The sequence below is a fragment of the Thunnus maccoyii genome, chromosome 21, assembly GCF_910596095.1.
Source record: "Thunnus maccoyii chromosome 21, fThuMac1.1, whole genome shotgun sequence".
NCBI classification, from domain to species: domain Eukaryota; kingdom Metazoa; phylum Chordata; class Actinopteri; order Scombriformes; family Scombridae; genus Thunnus; species Thunnus maccoyii.
In genome coordinates, this window is record NC_056553.1 from 16,718,737 (window position 1) to 16,745,715 (window position 26,979).

Consider the following 26,979-nt stretch of genomic DNA (forward strand, 5'->3'; position numbering starts at 1 on the left):
AGTTGATATGTCTGGCCTGGCACTAAACATAATCACTCACTGAAAACAAGGAGAAAGAGTTTTGAAGCCCTTTTTGATGTAGGCAGCAGCTCGGAGTCAGTAATGAGGATGTTGATTTTGTTCTGATTATAGAATTGCTGGTCTGTTTGTTGATATTGCTCGGCTGTGTCCCTCCCTCCCGCTGAGCAACATGGACACCAGCTGCCAACATGTGAATTAAAATTACTTACCATCCAATTAGTCACACCGCTCTCACTTGGTGCAGAAAATGTTCAGCACAACAAGAGATCAAATTCTGACTTCCGAGACCAAGGCCTTACTGTTGCTTATGAGACGGGTCCAACTTGTGCTACTGAGATATAGTATTTAAAGCAACAGTAAAAGATGCGATCATAACACCGTCTTCTATGTGAATTACTGTCACAAAGGAATTGTTTGGGATTTTGTCAGAATTAGCTGGAAAGCAGCTGATAATGAAATATAAGATCTGTACTGTACATTTATGTTTACCCTTTCATTCATCATACACAAACATACCCTTAGTGAACTCTGCCCTGACCTGCTGTCAACTTCAGATGATCATACACATCCACGATACTCCATTTACAATCGACAAACTCAAAGGAAGCAAATACACCATCCTCAATCTGTCGCACACACTGTGAATTTCAAGATGCACTTAAAAAGCGTCTGAAACAACTCATACACCCTCAAACCCTCTTAGTAAAAATGCTAAAATCTGAGCACTCCCATTATACATAATTTAGGGGAATCTATATTCATAGAAGTGCAGGGCGTGTTGTGCTCAATGGGGTAAAACGCCCCTGTGTGGCTAATGGAATGGCCTGAGTTGCGTGATTGAGTGAAATGTGCTGGAAAGATTGGGAGGAATTTTAGTGCAGATAAATAAAGAGGAGATTCTGCTTTTTACTGGGCATCAGCATTAATGCAGCATCTCCCCAGGTGATCAACACATTCAAATGGAGAGATGGAAAGATGGAGGGAGAAAGTGATGGGGAGACAAAGGGAGGAAGAGGGGGAGAGACAGATAGAGAGGCACCGAGAGAATGAGAGAGAGAGGGAGAGAGGACACTTTAAGAAACAGCCTGCCTCAGTCCTACTCCACATGCACAAGGGCCATAGTATACCATCTCATATATCATCATAATGTTACCATTGGAAGGTTCAAAGGGAGGAAAAAAAGGGGAGTGAAAAAATGGGTCTTCGCAAATTCAAAGTCAAAATAACCAAGGGACATTATGAAGCTTCTACAGTAGATGACTTGAGAAGGCCAGGCCTGTCACGTGCATTTTTTTCTCCTTTTTTCTCTTCTTACCTTCCATAATTTTACGTCAAATGCGAGCGGGCAGCCCTTTCTTTTCACCTCCCACTCTCCACATCCATTACCTTTGGAGAGATGCAAAGTGAACATTTCAATTGGATTGCAATGGCCAGTTAGCGCTGCTTTGATCCCCACTCCACTCTTTGAGGGCTCCATTGTTCCTGATTTGCTGGCTTGATTTGCCTGCCTGTGGATAATGGCCAAGGAGCCGCAGTCTGGCCCTCTCCCATCAACCCATTTCTCCTTATCATAGGTCTGAAGCTCAAAACATATACGAATTACTGTGATATACCCTTATGGTATGAAGTCTTTCATCCTCAGCGATATACAGTACCATATGGACCAAGATGTACTGCGCACAGATGCTGTCATACAAACCTCAACCTGCACTATCATAGTGACTCATACATTCAATCTCAGTTTGAACCTACACCAAACATATGGGTGTTTTCCCCAGATACACTGCTCTACTGGTGCTTGAGCGGAAGCCGGGAATACTAAGAAGCGGCAGTCACAATTTTGTCGGGCCACACGGTCCTTCATCTCATCAATCAAACACCAACAAGGTAAATTGGAGCAGAGGTGACTTCTTTATCTTGCAGCAGTTTCTTCTTTATCTTTTAGATTGTTAGAATTTGGGGTTGGACCAGCTTCCGATATCACCACTGAGAGTAAAGCACAATGTTACGCATGTTACCTGAGTGTTTCTCTGAGTCTTTAACACAAGGCATCTATTTAACTTTGCACGGTCTAACCGACTGAAGTCAAGGATGGCCTTTGACTTCAAAAAGATTCTCTATGTTCTATGGAAAAAGCATAATTATAGTTCTTATAACCAAAGTTCACGGTTTTTGTCTTTGATATATGTTCACAATTTGTTCTTTTATGCATTTATGAGTAGGTGTAATAAGCTTTTGCTTCAGCATACACCTTTTCAGTCATTGTTTTAATCTCTTTTGACACTGACTGCGGCTGTGTAAGCACTTGGCAAACTTTGGTTTTCAGTTTTTATTGTTAATTTAATTCAGTCAATCATCCTGATCAAGAATAAGAAATTTTACATCACAAAAATACATTTCACTAATAAACCTCTGCTTTGAAAATGCTACTGTATATAAAAGTAAATATTTATAGTTCTTACCCACTGCTGTGTTTACACACCAGTACAGCATTTCTTCTACAGAGCAGTGTAGAAAAGTCTCTTTCAGTTGTATGCATCTAATATCTCTCTAGATTCATCCTGAAGGTGATCATTGACCTGCAGCGTACTCATTTACACATTTGATTGTCTGGCTGAGACTTTAAAACAGCAGCTTCTTTGGCCTCGCCTATCCTTGGCTCTCCTGCACCCCACTGTAAGATAACTTTACTGCAGCGCGCGTGTAAAGAGAGAATGCAGAGAGAATTTGCTCAAGTGTCTGGTCTCCTCCCAGATACAAATGAACAATTTGTTTTCCATTTCTTTCCAAACCTTCATCTCAGCCTTTCTGCTTTGAAGTAGGGAGTGGAAAGGGAGGAGAAGGGTAGGAAAGGGGGGCTACAGATTGTACGATACTGTGTTTGTCTTCAAAGAGTCCCGACTTGCTTACAAATGCACTGGCGAGTACAACACCTTCAAGGTGAAATTGATAAATCTGGTGCTGAGCTCTTTCATGGCAATAATAAGCAGAATTTGTAGAAAGGGTGCATGGATTTTTTTTTTAGATGCAAATGTTGTCAAACACCACCAGGCGAAAACTAAATTGAACTGTGCCAAGTAGATAATATTTTGAAAAAGCAAGGAGGTACATAATTACATTCATGAACAATATCCACCTGAGTCTGGCACAGCTTAATCAGGGCTGATATAGTGTTTTATACTTTCTGTACTCAAAACATCCTGTGTTTGCCCTTTGATCATCACCAAAGTTGGTCATCTTCAATGAATTTCGCATTCCTGAAATACCCACATCGTTTCCCCTTTACATATCAAACACATGATCTTATTGTAGTCATTCAGACAGAAACTTTCCAGAGGCACAGACTGAGCGCAAACAAACAAGCCATGAAGAAAAAAAAAAAAAAAAAAACACACAGAAAGACAAAGAGAAAAGGGAGAAAACTCATCAGTTGTCCATCTGGCGGATGACATCCTTTGTACCCCCTCTGTCATTTCTTTCTCATCTGCTAGGATGGACAGAATCTCCCCTCTCTCTCTCTCTGGGATGACTGCTTCACTGAAGTCCCTGGAGACACCTTTTTCCTCTGTCTCTCTTGCTTCTCTTCTCTCTCTCTCTCTCTCTCTTCCTCTCAGTGGCTGCTATTTTCCTGAAACTTTATGAATTAGTTACAACCCTTTTTTCCTTCCTCACCTCCTCTCTTACTTTCTCATCTCAGCCAGGACGCGAATTCAACACCTGCCTCTAGACAAACTGTCCGTCTCGCTGTCTATATGTCTGTCTACCTCTCCCTTCCCTCCTTTTTTTTTTTTTTTTACCCCCCCTTTTTTTTTTCCTCAATGCCTGTCTGGCCCAAAAGCTCCCTGGGAAAAATACGAGATGAAATTGAAAAAAAAAAAAAAAAAAATTATATAGATATATTTTTCAAGAAAAAGTTAGTGCTCTCGCATTCGTAAATGAAATGCAGCTGTGGATCGAATGGCCTCACAACTCCCCGCCGTCCGCACCCCCACCTCTCTCCCTTTCTCTCTAAGATTGGGCAGACACAGGGGGTGGTGTGTATGTATGTGTGTGTACGTGTCTATGTGTGTATTTGTGTGTCCAACTCCTTTGTGACCACTTTCCTGAACCCGAACCCTCCCTGCACAGAGGGAAATGGCGGACTGTGGCAACGACAGGGCAGTTTTACAGTGTACCGGGCTGAATGTTAAACTTATATTTAATGTATGACATTTCACACAAATCATCCGGCCACAGACATGACCCTGGGGTATTCCGCAGATTGCTTTTTCAGTGCCTCAGCAACTGTGGAATTATTCGTCCCAGAGAGAGAGAGAGAGAGAGAAAGAGAGAGAGAGGGAGAGAGAGAGAGGGGGAAAAAAAAGCCTTTGAGTTTGGCGAAATGATCGCCCTCTCACTGCTCTGGCCATCCCAGACTGGAAGCTCTCTCTCTCTCTCTCTCTCTCCCTCTCTCTTTTCTCTGTGATATCATGATCGCAGGGCCGTGCCAAATTGAAAACATCTTGGCAGTCTGGAGGCTGTATGAAATAACCATATATTATGTGTAGTATAACACCCGATTGGATAGCAAAACAATTATGCTGTTTTGCAGTCTCAAAAGATTCCTTGTGCCCCTCTCCTCATCTCTACACTCCCTTCATTTCTATGTAAAAATCGTCAGAGGGGAGTGTGAAAATTATCTCTGATTTGTAAATTGGAGTTGGATTTTAACCCCATACCCCCTCCCAGTCTACAACACTTTACAGCGATATGTGCATACCCCAGCATGGCCATCTGTACGGATTAAGAAAAATGCTGTAAATATCTCATATTCAATTCCCCTCTGTGAGGCGACACGATATGGAAATAGTGGCAACCACAATAAGAGTTCATGAATACACAGTGAGGAAGAAGGCCCTTGCATCCCCCAAAACACTGCAGTGCTGAAAATAAACACAGGGCTGCTTTTTTGCTGCTATGGCGAGCTTTTCAAATTGCACAAAACCCGTACAGAGAAAATTCAACATTTTCTTGGCTTTCTTGTCAGCTCAGCCTTGCAAAACAACGCATTTATACCGATGGATTCTATAGTTGGGCCATCCATTTTATCTGAGGGGACATTTTTCAACATTTGGGTTTAGATGTGAGAGGTGCGCTGTCCACTACATCAGCGTCACTCTCTCTTTTTCAAGGTCGGGGCGGGGGGGGGGGCGGGGAATTTAAGAGCATTAGGGCATGGTTACCTGTCACACTTAAAATAGCACGCACACACCTACACACACACACACACACAAGACTCATGCACATATAGTAACAGACAAAGCCAGATGCGCAGATACTGTATATATAATATTGTATGCATACTGTATGCTCTGCCTTCATGCTTAGATTTTATACCTACAGCAGTGTGTAAACAAGTGAGATAAGAGGATTTGAACCTCTGCATCATTCCTAATTATGAAGAATCATTTGGTACAGCTAACACCATCAGCAGTGTAAACATTACAGAGAGATAAAAAAAAAAACCCCAAAACAACAGGCTTTCACCCACTGTACAGTCCCTCAAAACCATACACACACAAGTACTTGAACATATATCTAATAGACAAGGCCAAAAAAATGTTCAGAAACATCTGTACTCAACTATATTAGCCTGTTGTGCCTTCAAGCTTAGATTCAGTGCACAACATGAAATACAAGTGTGTGTGTGTTAGACACAGTACTCATGATAAACAACTGAGATAAGAGGATTTGAATCTCTGTATCGTGTCTAATTATGAAGAATCATTTGATACAGCTAACAACGTCAGTATTGTAAACATTACAGAGAGATAAAAAAGAATATCATACACTGTGTTAAGTCCCCCTGAAACTCACTCACCCCCCCCCCCCCTCCTCCTTCACACACACACACACACACATACACACACACACACAAAAATACACAAATACTCTAAGTCACAACCACAGTCAACAGCATAATTATCAGTTTCCCCTCAGGGCGTTAGGAAACCTGTTCCTAATTGGAACCCAGTTGGGACTTTACATGGATTAAAATACATGAGGCGTCTGTAACAGGGAAACATACATGCACACACACACAAATATGAAAACACACAAACCCAATAAGTTGCCAACGTTTCCCCCCAAATTTTTATTTACGCTAAATCTGGCATGATCCCCGTTGTCTCGCTACACACGGGTCGAGCGCAACAACACAAGTCTCCAAAGCACAATTACGCCACTATTTTCCCCCTGTTTTGTATTCTGTTTTTCTTTATTTCTGTTCCATTTCCCTGACTTAAGCTGTTGTCTAATGGACAGCATCGTGACAGAAAGGAGTTTGGTATCAGATTGAAGCCGGTTGCCCTTTTTGCCAATTTGCGAGCAGCCTCCTCTGTACTTGTAAGATGGCCAATTAGCTGACCGTCTGACAGAGGCTCTCTGACTGTGGCTATTAAAACACACACTCGTAGGCGCACGCACGCACGCACACACATGCATACACGTGTGCACTCATACACACACACACACACACATGTACAGTACAGCGCTGTTTCTGATTGTCCATCTCTATCTGCCGTTTTTTTTTTTTTTTTTTGCGAGAAGCGTGCCTAGACCTCACCCCTCACCTTCTACTCACAATTAGGAAGACACACACACACATGCACACACACACACCTTCATTTTCCTCACCAACAGATGCTATGCTCTCTGACCTCTTTCACCCCCTCCCACCCCAACCTGTTCTCCCTCCAACCTCCTCTTCCTCATCTTTACCTTCTTTCAAACCTTATTCTCTACCTCTCCTCCCTCTCTTTCCAATCTCTACCTCCTCTCAAACTTTCTCCTCTCCCTCTTCCTTCCATCCCATTGGTCCGACTCCTTTCATCTTCTCCCGCAGCTTCATATTTAAGCTCATCTTCACCACATCTATTTGGAATATTGGTCTCATACACATGTTTTTTAAAAATCTTTAGGATTAACTTTTTGCTTTCTTTTGACTTTTTGGAATTTGTTTTCTGCATCAAATCTATCAAACTTTTGTCTCAACTACATAATTATCATATCATCATACATGGAGGACCACGCAAAGATACAAAAATTATACAGACATGAGCATGAACGCATACCAAAAGTTAAACACATTGCATACACACGGACACACCTATGAAATGTTGACTCACACATGTCGCTGATGTAAACTCATTTTATAATCACACCATGCTGTTCTATTGTTGACAGTGGTTTTATTGCATTTTCTGTGTGTGATGTTCTTTATATTTTTTCGTTCTATTTCTCTATGTTTGCTATATTTGCACCTACATTGTATGGTATTGTATTTGGTGAAGCACCTTGTAACTCTGGTTTTGAAAAGTACTATAGAAATAAAGTTTATTATTATTTAAGAAAATCTTTAGAAAACAAAGCATGAATATGAAAAAAGTATAATTTTGAACATTATATTTTCTTTTTAGCAGTGCAGTTTAATGAAGGTGGATATATATATATACATATATATATAAAATCAACATATAAAATGAATTAATGGAAGAATGACTGAATGAAAGAAAAGATTTCTAAGACCTGATAAAGTACATATGGACAAAACCACAAACACACATGCACCCAGGGGACCTTTCCCCCCTGGAACCTCAACCTTTATACACCCCCCCCCCTCCTCCAACCCAAGCCTTCCAACCCACAACACACACACTCACACCCTCCCCCTTTGTCTTTGTTGTCCATCAGAGTGGTTTGTTTTAAGCCTCAGCTCCAGTCCTGTCACCCCTCTTCCTCCACGGTCAAGTTCAAGGGTCCTCTAGAAACACACAGGGTGGTTGTGGGGGGAGCGGTGGTTGAGGTCAACAGTTCCCTCGGACTATAAATGTACGAGGCACGGACACCTGCAGGCGTACATGCTTGTGCACCAGCCGCACACATGGACACACTCACCGATATTCATCACATGGAAATACATGTATATATATGAAGAAAAAAAAAACGCATACACAAAAAAAATATTCAATAATTCTGGAGCAGAAAAATTCACAAAAGCATGCGTTCTGACTAGCAGAAGAGAGAGAAAAAAAAAAGACGAAAGTAAATAAATAAATAAAATGTACTGACACCTACACACTCATCCCGGTGCACCTGCTTCCTCAAGGTCTGTCGGCTGCAGTCAAAATGGTGGACACAATAACACCGGGCTTAGCTTTGATTCCTAATATGGAGGAAACAATTCTATTTTTCCGTGGGGCCGCTGATACTAGGAGATAGAATTCAACCTCTCTCCCTCTCTCTCTCTCTCTCTCTCTCTCTCTCTCTCTCACATACACACACATATACACCACACCCTATCTCACTCCCTTTTTCTGTTCCTCTTTCTTGATATATCTGGACATTACCGTGTGTGTCAGCTTCAGTAGAAACATAGTGAGAGAGGGGGGAAGAGAGAGCGGTTGTGACACACACATCCAAAAACATGAATCCTTTCCCAGAAATAAGAAAGAGAACTATTGTCATGTTGTGTGATGAAATTAAGGAGAAGGAATAAACTGTTTAATTTAAGGAGACCCTCAGTCAAAATAGCTTCCTGTTACAATTCATGTTTAAACAGCTTTAAGATGTCACGTTAATTCATTTGAATGAAAAAATATATATTTTACTGTCATTACAGAATAATACTGGCAAAAAAATAAACTTTAGTTCTGCTCTGCTAAGATTTATTTGCATTGTAAATGCAATCTGCATGTCTATCTGCAATTATTTCTAATTAATTTTCATCTAATTCTTGGGAGACTATTTCAGCCCCAGAATTAACACAAAAGAACTTCCTGCCTCAGTTCTCACACCAAAGATAATTATAAAGTTAAGAGGGTTTGCTAATTTAAAAATGCTATCTGCATGACATCAAATATACATCTTTGATCTCACTCTGTCCCTGATGGTTAAATGCCTTTAATTATATTCCGAAAAATTAACTTTCCCTGAATAATTAACAGTGACTCTTCTTTTTTTGTTTGTATGTAGAGTGTGTTGCATACTTTTTTCTTAATTAATTCCAGCGACAAACAAACTCCAGTCTCCCAGTATATCCATACTATTATACAAACGTGCTGAAAATCCATCAATTGCATATCAAAACAGTGCACTCAATTGTGCATTCCCAATGCAATTGCCTTTATGTGATACGTGCAAATAGTGCAATAGCTTTGCCATTCTACACACACGTATGACTTGCACTTGGAGCTTTTGCCTTAAATCTCTGCATACCGTGAACCATAATCCTTATACATTGTGAAAATTGCACAAAGCACACATATGACCCACATGTGTTCTTGACGATCAGGGGGGACCTTCTCCATATCTCATTATATTCCCCTATAGCATATCAGCATCTCCCTAGGTGAATGTGTATACATACAGAGAGAAAGAGAAAGAGTCAGATGATTCATATTATCTTTATCACCCGGCTACAGGAGCCGAATCGCCTCCCCTCTTTCCTCCTCCCCATTATGTAAAACTATGGATTACGTTTGGTATGCGCATGAATCCTGCATTCAGAGGTGTGTGTTTGTATGCATGTGTGTGTTAGTGAGTTTATAGCGTGTGTTTGAGAGGATAGGGGGGGAGTGGGGTGTATATATATATCCATGCATGCATGTATGCACCCATGCAGAGACCCTCTCTCTCTCTCTCTCCCTCCATCTATCATGCATCCATAGGTCTATCAGCTTCGGGAATGAGGTGTGGAGAGTGAGGAAGGGGCGAAGGGTACATGGGGGGGGGGGGGGGAGAGAAATAAATTTACCCCCCCCCCCCCCAACTTTAAAAATGCACATACATTTCCATACATTGAAAAGGCAGTGAGGTGCACACACCCTTGCTGCTGTATCCCCAATATGTGTCCCCCCCTCCACCCACCCCTCCATCACATACACACACACACACACACCCCAAAACACCAAATACAGCAAAGATGAATGTGTGTGTCCCGTTCAGTGGGTGCGGGTGAAAATCTACCCCTTGCCATATTTATCTTCATAAGAGCAGAAGGTGCATGTGTGTTTGTCTGTATACATACTGGTTGTGTGCCTGGAGTCTGTGTGTGTGTTTGTTTTTTGTGTGTCTGTGTGTACATAAGATCATTTACCTCACCTGAAGAAAAAAAAAACAAAAAAAAAAACGCTGCATGGCTGCTCTCATGCGGTACAAAAAAACAAAAAAAACTCAACAACACAGATTTTCTTGATTCCGCAATGTAATGCTCATTAAAATATTGCAACATGTACTGCAGGTCCAAAATAAGCAATTCACTCAATCGAACGTCTCAGGAGTTTGCGAGTCGCGGTGCCTTCACGCTAAAATCCACAATTCCCAAACTCCTTCCCGTTTTTCATTTCCATACCACAATGTATTTATTGATGCGTAGATTCCAAATAGTTTACAGTCTTTTTGCCATCTGTCATGTAGCAAGCATTCAGATACCAAAACAACAAGCACGACCTTCCCCTAAAAAGCAGCCGAAACACCCACTCCTTGTAGATAATGACGGCCTGTCGTAAGAGAAGAGAGAGAAACGCGGTTGTGGTATTATTAAGCAAGACTAGTTTGTTCGGGAGAAGTGTTTTTAGCTTTTAAAAAGTTCCATTTTGCACTCCCCAGGCGCCACATATGGGGTACCCCAGGGAGGCATGTGTGTGTGTGCACGGGGGTGTAATATGTGTGTGTACTCTAAAATATTCTGACTGAGCTGTCTAGCGGCTCACAGAGCAGGGAGATGTGTCCTGTCTTCTGCATTCAAATGTGAGTGGGTTTTGGAGAGCAAAAGTAAACAGATATGCTTGCTTGAACACACACATGAGAACGCGTGTATGCGCACACCTGCTGTCTCGACATGTATGCATGCGTGTACGCACATCCGCACACAAATGCTGTATGAATATGAGGATAGCACATGTGAACACGAGACACATGTGTGTAAGTGTGTGTCTCCCCATCTGTCGTCCGTCCGTATTTCCACCTATCTGCCCATCAAGCTCATCACTAGAACGCCTGCTCGGCTCCGCCACGCTGACAAACACAGCAGCGTCAGTCAAGCGATAAATATTTAAAAAAGAATGTTTCATACAGGACTGTCGTCGAGAAGCTGGATTAAGGAGTGTGTGAGAATGTGGACCTCTGCAGGTCCACATTCTCAATTCACTCCTTAAGCTCTTTAATGCTTTTCCATATCACACCTGCAGTATATGGGCTGTAGTATAAGATAGCACAAGACAATGAGCTGTCCAGTTGCCGAGGGGGTTAGCTGACAGCATGTTATGAGGGAGGAGGCAGGAAGGATAGAGAGAGGTTGAGCGAAGGGCAGGATGGGGCCCTTCAAACAAAATATGACCCTTAAAAAGCCTTGCTGTTTGTGTGATCCGAATCCTCCTTGCTACCATATTTCCTCCTACTCTTCCCTCTCTCTGCTCTGCTCCCCCCCCCCCCCCCCCCCAACACACACACACACCCCCTCCGCACTCACTGTTGTCCCTCCTTCAGTTCCCTCTTTCCTCACTCAATCCATTCACACACAGATGTGTTGTCTGTCATGACCATGATGATAAATTAGCGCGGGTGCTGCTGGTGAAATAGGAGCTGGTGTCTGAGTGCAGAGGGCGATCTGGTGGACAATGCCAGGGATGAACCACTGATAGTTCAGCTGTGGCTCGGTCTGGAGAAACGCTTTGGATGGGACCGTGTCAGAGTCGTATTTTCTTCTAGTACAGTTACAGTGTATTAAGCAGTCACTGGGTGTTGCTTTATCTGAAGGGTTGAAAGCTTTTTTTTTTGTTGTTGTTGTTTTTTTAATTCTTTTCAGTCACAGAGTTGTATTTCTTAATTTTTCTTTGTCCCAAAATAATTCCTAAAGTACGCTAAATTTAAAATAGGCAATAATGAAAAAGGCATGTTTCAAACAAAAACTCCATTAGTGTGGCATTTAAGTTGCAGACTATGCATAAGCTACAAATAAACTATTGTTTCCGTGTGAAAATATCAAACGTGCAACTTTCTGGGTTAATTTTTTTTTTTTTCTTCTTTTTGGTCAGACAGTGGGAGAATGTTTGAGATGCCTGAGTGTGTGTTTATGCCCGTGCCAGCAAGTATGATCACAATCTTTGGTTTCAACAGAATGGCCTTGTCTTATTACCTGGAGCACAGTAAAAATTGGTCTCATGTATTGTATTGGGGAGCTGGAGGGGGCTGCATGTATGTGTAGTTGCGCTTTTTTTTTTTTTTTTTTTTTTTTTTTTTTGAGTGTGATTCTTTTACCTGCAGGCTTTGGTTTTTTTGTGAGCCTGCTTGTGTCTATGTTTGAGTTTCTGTGTGTGTGTACAGACATGTGTTTCTCATGAAGGCCCATGCCGGGCAAATTAATTCTCAGAAGTTGCGTGGCGGGGGCTCTCCTTCCCTTTGAAATGGGGCATACTGCTCCCTGTAATCAATAAGTCAAGCCATCTCGGCCGCATGTTGCAACCCCCCCGGCACACAGATGAAGAAGCCCAATTTACTCATCATAAATTCTGATTCCCACAATAAATATGAGAGGAGGTCCCACGGTATTAGAATATCTGGAATCTCAGGGGCGTTTGAAATGCCGACTGGCCCTCGCCTCGGCCTGGAGTTGCTTTGTTGGTTAGAATATGTGTTTTGTGTTGAATAATAATGATGTGGGGTCAAGAATATTTATTTTTCATCTGAGAAAAAAATCAAAAGGTATTTTTATTAATAAAAAGGGGAAACATAGCCTGTTTTCATGCCAGTATTTATACAACAGATGTCTAATCCTATATATGTCCCCATATTCAGTGCAAATGCATCACATACGTCCCGGAGATTTTTGTCTACCTTTTGACAAAATTTCTCTGTTCCATGCGTCTTGGCATTTTCTAACGAACCTCGACAGGCACCTCCAGACAAGTGGTGACGTGTGCAGGCGAAGGCATGTGACGTCGGGGACATGCTAATCTAACGGACAAGTGCTGTCTCTCTTGTTTAAAGCCTCTCTGCTCAGTAGGTCCAGGCACATGACAGTGACCTGGGGAGGGGAAAGTGTGGTAAAAATGTGACACACCTACACAGGGCGGGGTGGGGGGCTGCTGAATCGGCTCGTTGAACAAAGATTATTTTAAAAAGGGGCAGGCGAGAGTAACGGGCAAAGGAAGAGTTTGTGTTTGTGATGTCTGTTTGTGATCGCTGCATGCAAAGCTACCTGTTTACAAGCATAAATGTTGGCGAGTGTCAGTGTATTTGTACACATGGTTGCACGCATAAGTCTGCGAGTGTGCACATGTATGTCTGCGTTAAGTGTGCGCAAACATGATTTAATGCAACATGGCATCCCCAACACCAGTGGCGCTCTATCTATCTTCTTTTTGGCAAGGACTTCCTGCTCTCCCGAACGGTTCCGCCCGATACATGACATTTATGAGGCTCCCATGAGCCCCGGCGCACGTTGCCCAGACAACTGAGACAGCTTCAGCGCCATGACAACAAAACGCCAAATACTGTCACGGCCAAATGTGAGTGGCCCGCTGCCAACATGGCAGTTGAAATTGTCCGTGAGAAAGAGCAAAGCGAAATTTAAACAAAAGCTTGTTCCAGTTGATAAGAAGAAAAAACACAAGGCAAGGCAGAGCAATATTATTTATATAGCACATTTCATTACAGGTAAACACAATGTGCTTCACATTAAAGTCCACACAGCAACAAGTGACATGAGAATACATTGAATAACAAATGATGTTTGATGATAAGAAAAGAGGACAGGAGTAAGACTTTGAGACTGGAAGAGAAAAGCAAACTGGAAGAGAAAGCAGTTTTCCGTGCAAGTCAATACAGCTGTCTTCATTTGTAAGGCAGCGTTAAGAGCACTAATTCCTGACCTGTTAGTTACATCTGAGAAGAGAGAGCTGTGCCGGGCGCTAATCCATAAGTCTGCTGCTAAGTGGTTCATCAGCGAGTGCCTGAGATCGAATGTCACCAATTAAGATGCCTAAATGCCTGGCTAATTGTGCTCAAAGTGTAGTGCTCTGTCTCTCACATGATCACACATGATTACAGACGGCGCGCGCACGCACACTGAAACACACACACACACACACCTTGCTAATTGTGGACAGTTTCAACTGTGTGAGGCTTGACAACATGAAAGCAGCTGTAAGTATAGGAGAGAACACGGGGTTTGATTGGCAAAACAATTTACCCACATAGTCACATCATTAGCGATTACGATCAAACACATTTCAGCGTTATTGGCCAATAACACTGATGGAAGTTTTTAATGGTTGAGTATTTCAAGATAACAGAACACTATCTGAACAGCAAAATTAAAGTTAGCTGAAATAAGCTGAAGTGTATTAAATTAAATTGCATGTAAATCTCTATGATTAATGGAGCAGAATTCAAATATTGTAACATTTAAAGAATATATATTTGAAACACATATTTTAATCTTTAATATATTGATTTATTCTCAGTTTAAAAAAAAAAAAGATCCTGTCACTAGTCAGTGCACTGTTTCCCTCTGCACCGAATATAACACTTCTAAGTGTACGTTTGGAGGAGGAGAGATCTTGTGAAGAATGAGAATAGATAGCATCTGCTCCGGGCCTCTCCCTGCTTTGGCCCACAGGTCTGAGGAGCAGAGCGAATTGTGTCTGAAAGGGGATGATACCCATCGGAATGTTAATGGCGCTAAATATTTCAGAGGTGGGATCATCACATGGCAGAAGGAGGACGGGTGGGTTTCCCGAAAGCATTTAGTGGTCGAAGTTCCTCTCTGTTATTGTAAACCCGGAGTCAAAGATGATTTCAATGCACAGCTAACAAGGCCCAGTTGCTGTCGGGGAGGTTTGAGATGGTTCTCTCTCTCTCTCTCTCTCCCTTTCTCTCTCTCTCTCTCTCTTTCTCTCATACCACACTGAAAAGTTAATGCTTGTTGGAATTTCAAATGTCTTTAAATAATAATTCAGATAATTTTTTAACTTTTTCCTTGCATTATATTTCACTTAGGTTTGGATTAATGGAGCTACCAAACAAAAGTGAAATTTCCTTTTTCCTTTCTTTGTCTGAACTGGATGTGCATAAATCTCAGGATGTGCGGCTTTGGGTAAAAAGAAGCTGCCTTCAGACTGAAATCCATTCAAAAGCAATAAACACAGGTAACTCGTATTCCTTGTGGCTCTTTTACAGTATTTGTCATGACGAAATATCAACTAGCATTACACATATGGTAAATCCAGTTACCGTATCTATATGACATAAGTGGTTCTTAAGGCTTTTTTAGTAAAGGAAGAAAAATCATGGGAGCCATAAAAAAACAAGGGGATTGCCCCAACAGTCCTTATAAACATCTGGTAACCACCACGCTACCTTTGTTTCAGCCAAAATGACTGGTTGTGTAAGCCTTGAGAGAGTGAGAGAGAAAGAGGAGGCCGAAAGGACTTTTACCAAAGTGAAATTGAAGTTCTTTGAAAAAAAAAAAAAAAAAAAAAAAAAAAGAAGAAGACAGAAAAAGAAGAAGCAGAAGGAAGGACGGGGTCTAAAATTAAGAGAATTATTGCATGCTCCCAGATGTGTGCGAGGAGGATGACCTGGGAAAGTCAAAGTTGTCCCCCATCAATCATTGCCATATGCTTCTAGAGAAATGGATCCTGCAGGACACTTCATATTCCTCTTTCTGATTAGTTCATTTGAGAGATGAAGAGGAGGGGGGGTGGAGGGGGGGGGATGGATGGTGGAGCTCTCTGAAAATGGACGGCCCCTGTGTAACCCAAGAACAGAGAGGGTTCAATGTCAAAATTAAGGCCTGCTATTTAAGACTTCAGGGATCGTTTTTTTTTTTTTTTTTTCCCTGTCGGTCTCTTCCTCACTCACCTTTTTTTTTTTTTTTCCTCCCCCTCCTGTGCTCCATCTTTTCTTTTCAGAGGTTGGTGTCAGGGAGCGATAGAGCGAAGGCAATGTGTTCTTAACTCTGATCAAAGGAGGGAGAGAGGAAAGCTTTTCTAATGACTGGCATTCACTCTCCTTTCTTAATCCATATCTCCTCTTTCCCTCTCCTGTCTCCCATCTCTCTCTTTCACTCGCCTTTCTCTCTCATGGCATTGGTAATTATCGGTGAGGTCTTAGTGACTGCAAATGAAATTACCATTTAAGAGAGAGGGAGAAAGAGACATCCCCTTTGCCATAGGAGAGGACTTAAGTGAGGCGGCTAGGGTTTCAGCTATTGATTTTTAAACTGCTACATCAGAGAGTGTAATGCTTTCATAATTTCAAATAAACTGTCTGGTTACGAAGTCCTAATGAGAGAAAAAGTGAGAGCAGAGCAAACGAAGTAAGAGAACGATGGGGGTAGAATTTTAAGTGTTGATGTGCGTACGGAGGAATTAAACTAATGCACTGATCAGACAAAATGATCAATGTATCTGCAACTGGTGGTTTTTAAGAAATTTATGATTGCTCGATTGGTCAATTCAGTATTTTCTGATAATGAACGTGATAATTAACGGTGAATATGTAAATGCAAATGTCACTGTTGTACAGGTACTTTGAATGTGAAGTAATTTACATTCAGTACATCTGAATGCACCAACAGGTAATAAACATAGATGTAAAATGTTGAATGTGCCGTGATTTCATTTCGCACAAACACCGCCATGCAGCTGGAGAGCTATATTCCTCCAAAAATATCCAATTTCCAGCTCCCTTTTAAAAAATATGAGTGTGCTAGGTAGTCACTCTTTCTTGCAGATGTAAGTAACATATTCATAAGAAATTTCAAATGTTTGATATGTAAAATAATATTTTTGTCTAAAGGTAATTGGAAATAATGAAAGTTTTTTCTACTGATGGAATACAGAAAGATAATAAAGATGAGGGATAGAGAAAGGAAGATGGATTTTTGGATGACACTGCATAAACCCAAATATCTCTCTCTCTCTCTCTCTCTTTCTGTTTTCCTCTCTCTCTCTTTCTCTCTCTCTCTCTCTCTCACCACAGACCGCAGGCCGTTGGAGGCAGCTTAGAAATCTCTTACATCTGGAAGAGCCATAATTCATGGGATTTGGCCTGACAGCCATGACAGGCATTGGGGCGGCCAGCAACAACTGTCTCCTGTGTTAGCAGCAGTGTGTGTGTGTGTTAGTTCGGTGTGTGTGAGAGAGAGAGAAGGAGAGTGAGAGACAAAGAGTGACAATATATCCTACTCTATGTGTGTGTGTGTGTGTGTGTGTGTACTTGCAACTTTTTATGTATGCAGGAAACTAGTGAAAATTAGACCCACCTGAGCAAGGTTTGCTCAACTTTTTATTTGTGGAACTGAGTTTGGACACTTATCAAGTCCTGTATATAGTTGATAATATACATTCACAGAACAATGGTGCGAAGTGCAGTGAGCACATTTACGTATTTTAATGTAATTCTGAAGTACTGGCGTTGTTAAGTATTTCCATTTTATGCTACTTTACACTTCTACTCCACTGCATTTCAGACGGAAAAATTGTAGTTTTTACTATATTTATTTAAGAGCTTCGGTTACTCGTTGCTTTGCAGAATCATATTTTACAAAACATGTGACATATTTTACTAAATATATTTTGCAAAACATATGATCAACAAATAAAATATGAGGCACTGCTCTATATTTAACTACCTAGCAGTATAAAGACGTTACAATTCGCTTCACCTCAACCAGCTACATTAAAATGCTTTTTACACATGAATACAAAGACAATTATAATACATTAATACATTAACATAATATGTAATTAATATATTGTTTTAAGACTGTGATATGCTGCAAGATGAGTGCTTTTACTTTTGAAACTATATTTGTCTGATTATACTTTTGTATTTTTACTGAAGTATCATTTTGAATGCAGAACTTTTACTTGTAAAGGTCTAATCCTATTTGTACTGCAGATCGTGGTTCCTTTGTAAAGAATAGGAGTACTTATTCCACCACTGTCACAGTACATGTTATATGTAGTATTATTAAACTGACAGAAAAAAATTACAGTGGAGAATACAGAGTTTCTCTTACAAAATATGAAAAATTGTAAGATTTACCTACTGTTACATACATCTGTGCACAAATGTTTTTACACTTTTCTACATTTGTATGCACACGCGCGCATGCAAGAGACATAAACCGACTTGCGGTAGAAAAAGCAGTGCCGTCCATGTGTTTCATGGCGTGCCAGAGGCTCCCTGTGTCGGCCCTAAATATTACACACAGACAGTAGCTATCACTTCCAAGCCTGAAATCCCACATTCCACATTCCTGATTCCAGCAGCTCGCCTGCTAAGCTGGGCACCACATGAAGAGCCATTGTTAGAGAGAGAGGGGTCATGTATCTCTCTCTCACTCTCTGTCTGTCTGTCTGTGTCTGTCTCTAGCTCTCTCAGCCCTCCTTCCGTCTCTCGGTCTGTCTCTCCGCCCATATATCTCTCACTGTCATAGTCTCCGTCTGTGACTCTCTTGCTCCGTCTGTCTTTCTATTTCTCCCTCTGCCGGTTTACCTTTATCTCTCTTACTTATTCCTTCTCTCCACTGCTGCGCTTTGTCGCCCACTCTCCCACTCACTTTTCCTACCGTCTTGCATTTGTTTGTTTATTTCTCTCTTGCCGTTCTATTCCTCGCTCAGCCTCCTGTCGCCTACTGATGCTGTTTGTCTGTGGCTCTCCTTCTCTCTACAAGACTCTTACTTTGCTTTCTGCTTCTTTTTCTTTGTCTCTCTCTCTCTCTGTATCCTGCTGTCTGTCTCTCCGTCTCCCTCTCCCTCTGTGTCTCCAGATATTCATGTAGAGATTTTCTCACATGTTAGATATAGATTTATGACCCCAGCCAGATCCCCGTGGCCACTAAATTTGATACCATCCACTAAGCCACATTGTTTTTTTGTGTGTTTGGTCTTGTCTGTTGTGTGTGACTGTGGGTAAGTACGTATGTGTGTGTCTGCGTGTGTGTGTTCATGCATTACAAGGTGGAGGCGGGTGATTTTTAAAGGGTTAGCTTGGGTACGGTGGGCGCAGAGGAGGAATTTACAGTTTATTGAAGCACAGCAGCCAGGTGTGTGTATGCGTGTGTGTATATGTGGTATATGTGTGTGTGTGTGAAATAGAGAGAGAGAGAGAGCGAGAGAGAGAGAGAGAGTGCCTGTGGGTGCCAGGTGACCAGGCTAACCTCTTGGCTGGTGTTTTTGGATTTAGCCTTTGGATAGCGGTGAAAAATAAAAATGGAATGCTTTTTCAATTACAGATCAGAAAGAGAGTGAACAAAGGCAGGAGTAAAAGAAAAGATGAGTTATTGGGATCTAACATATCAAGGTTTTTCTGATGGGCACATTTTTAACAGACATTCTTAAAATCTGAGTGCATTAATTTTGACTCTCAGAACATTTTGTACGAACACTCAGAGTTCACCGGAGTCTCATAATTCTGTTCAGTTGTTGAAACGATTATATGTCATATTATCTTTTGAGAAATTATGTGTGGAAGTCAGGAAAAAAAATTGTGTAAAACAAAAAAATGTGTAAAACAAAAAGTGAAACATGGGGAAAAACCTAAATATATATTTTCTTTGCTGCTTTTGTTTTTTTCTTGCAACTTCTCTAATAATCTGAGGTTCTCGGGCATTTTTGACATCACACTGTTGAGTTGTATTATATTTGAGAGTACAAAATACGGACACGTACGTGCAAAAATAGAACATGGATAGAAAAGAATATGAAGACAAACACCTGTGGAGGATGCTCACTGTTACTGTGTTTTTGTGCATGTTATTAATTCTGACAGTAGTCAGTTTAAAGGTACCCGTCCTTTGCCATGCATATTTTATTGGCTGTAGGTGGTATTTGTTGTGTATTTATGTCTGTTTGTTTGAATCCTCCGTTCCCTCAACCTATTCCACAAGTTGTCAAGGGTGGGGCATTTGAAAATGGCATTGTAGACTACCGAGGATTGTAATATTGTTGTTTGTCTGTGTGATGTGAGATGGAATTCGCCTTTTGATGTTTGGCTGGGAGGAAATACACAAAATAAAAGCCTTTGCGAGATAAAGGTGTGCTTTTGCACATGTTTGAGTGTGCGTGTACGTGTGTTTCCTCAAACTGTTTATCTGTCAGTCAGACAGTGTGTGTGCACATTGTTTGCGCTGGTGCATGTGTTTGCATGCAGGTATTACATGTGTGAGAGTATGTGTGTGTGTGTGTGTGTGTGTGTGTCCCTGCATCCACATCTAAAAGCCATATCAGGCTTCAGATCAAATGGTGTATGAAGGAGGAGAAATGACAGAGAGAGAAAGTGATAGCTCTTTAATGTTACCTATCCACTCTCAAACCCAAATATAAGACCAAGAACACACGGAATAGGCAAGTGTGTTTTAGGGGAAAAGGAGTGACATGAAACGCTTATGTAGAAAAGCTCTGAACATGACGTTGGCTTTGTAGCGGAGGGGAAAATGTCTCACCAAACAGAGAGAAAGAGGATAAATTGGATAGAAGGAAGAGAGAAGGCAGGGGCACAAAATGAAACAGCTACATGCACTTTACCGTTTGTTTGTGCACGTCAAGGTACAGTGATATTTTGTTTTTGCCTATTTTATCTAACTCACCTTTCGCTCATTTTTTTTTTTTTTTTTCTGTAATGAAGTGTCTAAACTTTCGCTGTCATCACTGTGTGGTAAAACTTATGACGCTGGCATTCACGTCCATATACATGCTGTTCTTCAGCCATATTAACACACTGGATTTTCTACTGAATTTACTGCAATATTATTTCTTGACATTAATAAAATTCACTTTTTTACTCTTTTTTTTTTGTGCTTGACTGGATTTAAAATTTGGAGAAAATATACTTATATATATATATAATATATATATACTTGTATTATATTGTCATAACTCCAGAGGAATATGCTGTAAGTACTGGTAAATCTATAATGTTGCCTTTTCTTCTTACTTTTGTCCTCCCTGTTCCTTCTTTTGTAGCCTGAGCTAAAATGGATAAAACTATTTATTGTATACAATCTTTTATGGGCTTCTACACATCCTGTTTCTCACTTGATTCCTGTCCGTCTTTTCACTCTTCCTCCTCCTAAATCTTAACAACTGTTCGCTATGACAGATATGTGAATAATAATAAAAATATTTCTTTCTTTCCTACACGAGCTACTGTCCTTCTCTCTTTTGTGGTTGTTTAACGCAGACATGCACCCTCCAAATGACTCACTCACACACACACACACACATACACCCACACGCACTCAAATCTGACACACACATGTTCAAATCCTCCACATTCCTTGCAGGCCGCACCTCCCTCGTCTCACTCTCCCTCCTCACCAGGAAATTAACCTTGACATTTCCAAGTCATAATTCCCTCTAATAAAATGTGTGTGTAAATATATATAAACAAACGTGTGAAATATTCATAGAGGTAGCCATATGCGAGGAAGGCCTGCACATCAAAGCTCAAGGCAGCGCTGCGGAGGGATTTCTTTGCCTATCTGCCATCTTAACACAGCCATCATCCAAGGATCAAGTTCCTGCCATGAACATTACATTGTGAGGCTCGTTGTTATGTTCAATAGAAACCTTCAACATGGATAAATGAACATTCTGGCTCAGATGTGCTGCCTTCTTTTCAAAGACAGAATAAGAATTAGAATGATTAAAAAGAAAAAGAACCATGATGGCCAAACTACAGGAACTGAGGAAAGCTGAATCTTTGGTGAGACATATTGACGGCTTACAGGCTAATAAAATACATTCTGACACGTTTCAAGTACAACATGACCAATGATATGCCATGCAAAGGGAACACATAATTAGGATAGTGAACACATAGTTAAATGATGTATTTATTATAGCTATGGAGCCAGGAGTCTAGTCAGAGAATATATTTATACAGCACTCATGTATTTTCTTTATGTGGAGTATCAGTCCAATAAGACCACTACGGAAATAGATCTGTGAAGTCACAGTATACCATGTTCCCTTCCAGCTGTGCTGTATACTGACATTCAAAACTGCTATAATGCTGAATGCCTGTCAGCATACAGTAGCTACAATATTTTCCACTCACAAACTGATTTCACAATGTTAGTTGTTTTTTTTTCTGGGGAGGGGGATTTTACCTTTGTGAAACAATGTCTTTGTGTGTGGCCATGTGTGCTTTACTCCATACATATTTGTGATCTTTGCACATGTGCGTGCGACGCTAGCATGCTCCCGTCATAATGGAATGACAGTGATGCGGATCCAAAATGGCTGGTTTTAGTATCTGGACACAGGGGTGAGCCTAAAATGAGGCAGGAGGGATACAGCGAGAGAGTGAGAGAGAGAGAGGGAGCACGGGAGAGGTGAGGGAAGCATGCGGGTAGGCAGCGATCGTATAATACCATCATGGAACGCCATCACTCCCCGTCTGACCGGCCTCATTTTAGGGCAATGGAACTCCAGAGGAAAAGGTGCCAATGGCACATTATTCTGCCTTGGAAAATCACCCTCATGTTTTTATTCATGCCTGCACCACAAACAACAACAGAATTTGATTTCTAGTGTAAATATTCTAGACCAATACAGAGATGGAATGAATTATTTGTGATAATGTGTGCATCAGAAATGGAATATTATTTTTCACTAGATAGATAGATAGATAGATAGATAGATAGATAGATAGATAGATAGATAGATAGATAGATAGATAGATAGATAGATAGATAGATAGATAGATAGATAGATAGATAGATAGATAGATAGATAGATAGATAGATAGATACTATTGAATTGTTCTAATTAGTGGCTGTTTGTATAGAGCATGAGGTGTGTACTGATGTTGGAAAAACAAGCGTCATGTGTTTGTGGCTCCTAATGAAACACCTCTGATCATTTCCCAGTGTAATGGCATCTTCATAACCCAGGCCTGCTCTAATCACTACCTCTTCCTGCTGGGCCCGTGTCATATCCTGCCGAGCCCAACGACGGTAACTAGGATGAGGTACATGTACCTCCCGCGGATTACACTGCTGCCGTCTCCACGGTGACAGAGGCCCTCGCCGTGACAACCAGATCTCTGTGTGACTTTAGGTCCTTAACGTGATAGCGAGATAGATGGACTGGCAGATGGAGATCAGTGGCAGAGTGCACTGGCAACACTGACAGAAAGACAGAAAATAAATGATAAAGGCTAATTCAATGTGGACAGAAGACACTGTAGAGGTATGGACTGAGAGAAATAAAACAAACAAACATACAAAATAAATAGCATATAGTGATTTATGGATTCACAACCTGGACTGCTCCAAGAGCAACAAGTGGGCTGTGGTTCAAGGTAGCAGATTTTTATTAAAAATGTATACTTTGCTCCAGGATCATCCATAGATAGTTTGAATTCAGACAGTGGCATTATGTGTGCAAAAGGACTGACACGGTACTATTTGTTTTTTTAACTTCATCAATGATCAAAATTATCAAAACTTTGACTGGAATAACTGACTAATGTTACCTGACCTGGAGCTGCTCCTAAACTTTCATATACCAGAATTACTACCAGGCTAGTAAATATGCCCATTTATAAAATGCATACAGTTTTTCCATATTACTGTAACATGTACAAGGGGGGATCCAAAAATTCCTGGAATTGTTAAAAGAAAGCATAGTGCCTTTCAAATCCCCTTTAAAGTACTCTCCTTGAGATGTGAAACATTTGTCCCAGTGCTTCTCCCATTCCTGGAAACATTTCCTATAGTCATCTTTTGCCACTGTGTCCAGAGCCTCCTGCAATTCCTCCTGGGTTTCTTCCACAGTGGCAAATCTTCTCCCTTTCAGTCACAATTTTAGTTTCACCAAGCTGTAGACATATGCTACCTAGCAGTAAATTAGATAACAGCTCCTTATTACCATGCCATCGATGGTGTTTGGGAACTTTTGGAACTTTTCGTATACCAACTCCTTCTGCAGCTGTGCCATTCAAGATGCCATGCTCCACTAACAATCAGGAAAAAAAACAAAGCTCTGTTTACTTTTTCTGTCAACTCATCAAAATGGGCTCTTTGTTTCCCTTTTTCAGGAGCTGTTTTCCTGAGAGCAAGGCCAAGTAACTGGCATGTTGTTAGCCTAAACCACTATTATGCTATCAATTAGCTGCCTACAGTTTCAAAGACTGTAGCAGAAACCTGATAATACCTCATGAGTAAGTGTTTCTCAGGGTCCTCACAACATTGGACACATTCAGTATTGTAACACTTTTGTCACATGAGTATGCAGTAGATCTTCAAAGATTTATTGATTAATTAATCCTCGCTAACAGAGTAGCAACTATTCTTCCTGGTATCCACATAAAAACAAATAACACCAAAACACAACTTCATGAAAAATCCCACATACCTCTCACCCAAAACCCAGATTCCCCACACACCCACTCACCCCCCCCCCCCCCCCCCAGATCACCCCATACCCACACAGAACCATCCCAGCTTCAAAAGAAAATCACAACAACAACAATGATAATTACACTAACAATAAACAGAAAAAACAAAATTAAATAGAACAAAACAAAATGCTGTTTCCACCAGAGGGAAGGAAAGCACTTATACATCATACATCAGACATCAGACAACAGTTCATGGTCATAATTAAACAAACAAGAAAGATCACATTACTTCTCTTGAAAGAATTAACTTTTTAGCTGCTTTTTAAAATAGGCTTTACTAGTTGCTTTTTTTAAGGAACATGGTAGCATATTCCTCTGAGTGGTAGCTTTGTACAAAACAGTTCTCTGCATAGCACAAGTTCTAGGTGAAGGAACTACGACATGACCTTGTGTTACTTGTCCGGTAGTATGACCATGTCTGTAATTAATATATGAAATCTTTAAATATAAGCCTTTAGGCCTCCCCAAAGTACAAATGTTTTGAGAAAAAAAACAAGGAGATTGCTTAAAAATCTGTCCTCAACTTTTAACCAGGAGAGAATATCATGCATGCCTTCAACACTCGCCCTGCATGAACACTGAAGAGCTAGATGTGCAGCTTTGATCTGCACAAGTTGAAGTTGTGAAAACCTCTTTTTGTCACATTTGACCAAACAACCAAACAATAGTCAAAATGAGTGAAAACCAGCGCTTGTATAACCTGTCTAATTGAGTGATCAGTCAGGAAATAAGCATACCTTCTAATGACAGGCACTGCCCTTCCCATTTTAGCAGCAATCGTATCTGTATGACAAGACCAGGTAAGCTGTTCCTCCAGGGTGACACCTAAAAGTTTCACTTCATGGACCTGCTCCAAAGCTACCTTCACTGAGACAGAGAGAGGCAACTCACTCCTCAATGCATAATTTGAACAAACACTTTGTTACAGATACATTTAGCACCAGCTTATTATTTTCCCTCCAGTTACACACACATTCAAGTTGACTTTGCAGAACTTCATTTAGTTCATTTACATTATTGGTGGACTTCTTTCTTTCTGTATATAATGTTGAATCATCAGCGTACATCGTCATAACTGCCTTATTCAAAACAAGGGGTAGGTCATTAGTAAAAACTGAGAAGAAGAGAGGACCCAGGCAATGTCCTTGGGGAACCCCACATTCTAAATTTCTTGTAGCTGAAAAACTACCATTAAAGTAAACACACTGCATGCTGTTAATCAAGTATCCATTCATCCAGCTGACAGCATTTGCACTGAAGCCATATGCTGAGAGTTTTTTCAGGAATAGTTCATGGTCAATAACATCAAAAGCAGCACTGAAGTCAAGCAAGATGGCAGCAACAATTTTTGTTATTATCAATTTGATTCAGCCAATCATCAGCCATATGTGTTAAGGCAGTGCAGTTTGAGTGGCCTTCTCTATAGGCATGTTGAAACTCGAATCGAGAGTCAAGACGAAAATACTTCAAAATTTGATCAAAGTCTAGTCTTTCCATAGGTTTACTAAGAGCAGCAAGAATACTAATGGGTCTGCTGTTCACCCCACTGAAGGTATTCCTACAGCTCTGAGATATTGGAATAATTTTGGCAACTTTCCATGCCTGAGGAAAAACACTTTCCTTCAGGCTAAGGTTAAAAATTTGGCATACTGGTTCAGTGATTTATTCAGCTATCATTTTTACTAATTTACCATCAAGGTTATCAATTTCAGACTGTTTATCATTTTTTACTGACATCAGAATGTTTTTTTTTATCTCTTCCAGTAGTACTGGTTTAAAGTTAAACCTACAATCGCTGTTTTTCATGGTACAATCTTTAATTATTTTTTCTGATAGTTCACCATTTTAGGTGTTCATTTATATCTTAGACTATCAACCTTTTCAATAAAGAAGTTGTTAAAATAATTAGCAATTTTGTGGGATTTTGTAATGAATGCACAATCTGACTCTATGAAGGAAGGTTTACTTGCTTTGCTTTACTTTGCTTTTGATCTGCCTAATATGTCAAAAAAGTAATCCAAAATTTCTTTCCATCAAGCCTTAGTTAATAAATCTCGTTTTTTTTTTCAGTCTATCCATTTCTGTGACTTCATTCCAGTGAATAGAGTCACACTATTTTATCGCCACTCTTTTCATTTCATCCCGGTGAGCCATACATATTTTTAATTTATCATCAAGCCAAGGGTCAAAAGTGCTCCTTACAGTGATTCTTTTGTTGGTGCATGTTTATCAGCAACAGTCAGTAACATTTCTAAGAACATTTGAAGTGCAACACCTGTTTCATTCACAGTACATCATCTGTCTCACTGTAGATTTTTCATATCATTAATAAACTTATATTTGCAAAAGGATTTAGAAGATTTATCTTTGAAACACAATCCTTGGCCCAGCTTTTGGTACTTTAGTTTTTCTAGCTATTGCCACTATTATTGTGGTCACTTAAACCAACAGGGATGGATATGGTCTTAGAGCAGAGCTCACCGGCATTAGTGTAAATAT

At 40.6% G+C, this 26,979-nt stretch overlaps 1 protein-coding gene across 3 annotated transcripts in view; it reads right to left on the bottom strand.

Annotated features, from left to right (window-relative positions):
* zfhx4 (zinc finger homeobox 4) overlaps positions 1–26,979 on the bottom strand; it is a 308,281-nt gene that overhangs the window by 101,841 nt on the left and 179,461 nt on the right. Inside the window, exon 1 of one of the 3 annotated variants that reach the window (XM_042399194.1) lies at positions 22,988–23,006. The exons of the other annotated variants lie outside the window; for them this stretch is intronic. The gene's annotated coding sequence lies outside the window, so the exon portion shown is untranslated. Of the gene's footprint in view, positions 1–22,987; positions 23,007–26,979 lie in introns of those variants that run through there. 3 annotated transcript variants of the gene reach the window in all.